General features: G+C 63.5%; 1 long non-coding RNA gene across 1 annotated transcript; it reads right to left on the bottom strand.

Annotated features, from left to right (window-relative positions):
* Positions 1-6: 6 nt before the first annotated feature.
* LOC116217628 lies at positions 7-1,928 on the bottom strand. The gene is made up of 3 exons (XR_004162327.1): positions 783-1,928; positions 246-366; positions 7-157 (listed from the first exon to the last, which is right to left on the bottom strand). It is a non-coding gene; the product is annotated as an uncharacterized LOC116217628 (long non-coding RNA).
* Between the last annotated feature and the right edge of the window lie 9 nt (positions 1,929-1,937).

Genomic DNA, 1,937 nt, shown 5'->3' with positions numbered 1-1,937 from the left:
GGGGGGGCATGGGGTGATGTGTGGGGGCACGGCATGAATTGGTGACACGTGGGGTGATGTGGGGACACAGAGACCAACCCGGTGCCCACCTCAGCCCCCTCCTCAGGCTCCGGGGTGTTGCAGCCGCCGCTGTCGGGCTCCTCCAGGTGCACCACATCTGCAGGGACACGGGATGCCACACGTGTGCGCGCAAGCTCTGCACGCTTCGACACGCGTGTGCTTCCCATGTGACCCCGCCTGTATACCAGGGAAGGGGTCCCTTGCCAGCCCCAGCTGCCCGATGATGTAACGCGGGATGTCGGCCTTCAGCAGCCCCTGCCCCTCCGCCGCCGTCAGCAGCTGGTAGAACTCAGCCGGGTCGAACTCCTGTGTGCACACACGGGCTGTCACGCGTGTGTCACGCGTGCGCGCGCGCCGTGGCACACCGATAGATACACACGTGGGTCCGTGTGAGAGGGAGAGCCCACCGAGCGCGTGTGCGTGTAAAATCAGCCGTGTGCGCGCACGGGTGGTGGATCTGCTCGCACCACGCACACGCGTGTTCTTCCCGTGTGCCCCCATCCCCCTGCCCCGGCGGTGCTCAGGACATGCGGTGACACGGAGCAGTCCTGGCATCATGGCTGTTGTCATGGCAACGGAAGCCCCGCCTCCCCATCTGGATTGGCTGAGACGGTGCCATGGTGACCGGGAAGGATGGGTCCTATGGGGTGTTTGGGGTGGTGTGGGGTGAAAAAGGGGGGCTAGGGGTTCTGTGGGGTGGTGTGGGGGGTCTCGGGTCTGACCAGGCACTCCAGCAGCCGCGCGGGGCGGGAGATGATGATGAGGAGCTTCTTCACCAGCTGCGTGATGAAGGCCACCTCCTCTGATTCCGAGCGCTCGTAGGCCTGGGGGGTGTAAAGGGGGCTGGGGGGTCCCAGTGGCACCCAGGGGTGGGGGTATTTGTTGGGTGCCCATTGGGTGACGTTGGGGTCCTTTGGGTCCTACTGAATGCTGTTGGGTGGCATTGGGTCCCCATTGGGTGACATCAACCTCTGTTGGGTCCAGAATGGGTGACATTGACCCCTGTTAGGTGACACTGACCCCTGTTGTGTCCCACTGGGTGACATCGACCCCCGTTGGGCTCCCATTGGGTGACACTGACCCCCGTTGGGAGCCCTTATCCCCCATTGGGTCCCCGTTGGGTGACACTGACACCCCACTGGGTCCCCGTTGGGTGCCCTTATCCCCCATTGGGTCCCTGTTGGGTGACACTGACACCCCACTGGGGCCCCATTGGGTGCCCTTATCACCCATTGGGTCCCACTGGGTGACATTGACTCCAGTTGGGTGCCCTTATCCCACAGTAGGCCCCTGTTGGGTGCCATTACCCCCCATTGGGTCCCGTTGGGTGCCCTTATCCCCCATTTGGTCCCTGTTGGGTGACACTGACACCCCATTCTGTCCCCGTTGGGTGCCCTTATCCCCAATTGGGTCCCACTGGGTGACATTGATCCCCGTTGGGTGCCCTTATCCCCCATTGGGTCCCCGTTGGGTGACACTGACACCCCACTGGGTCCCCGTTGGGTGCCCTTATCACCCATTGGGTCCCACTGGGTGACATTGACCCCAGTTGGGTGCCCTTATCCCACACTAGGTCCCTGTTGGGTGCTGTTACCTCCCATTGGGTCCCCGTTGGGTGCCGTTATCCCCCACTGGGTCCCCGTTGGGTGCCCTTATCCCCCACTGTGTCCCCGTTGGGTGCCATTACCCCCATTGGGTCCCGTTGGGTGCCCTTATCCCCCACTGGGTCCCCGTTGGGTGACACTGACACCCCACTGTGTCCCCACTGGGTGCCCTTATCCCCCACTGGGTCCCTGTTGGGTGCCCATATCCCCCATTGCGTCCCCGTTGGGTGCCATTACCCCCCATTGGGTCCCGTTGGGTGCCCTTATCCCCCA

Source organism: Meleagris gallopavo, unplaced genomic scaffold (genome assembly GCF_000146605.3).
Source record: "Meleagris gallopavo isolate NT-WF06-2002-E0010 breed Aviagen turkey brand Nicholas breeding stock unplaced genomic scaffold, Turkey_5.1 ChrUn_random_7180001852047, whole genome shotgun sequence".
Classification (NCBI taxonomy): Eukaryota; Metazoa; Chordata; class Aves; order Galliformes; family Phasianidae; genus Meleagris; species Meleagris gallopavo.
This window is presented reverse-complemented; position numbering and strand designations above follow the sequence as displayed.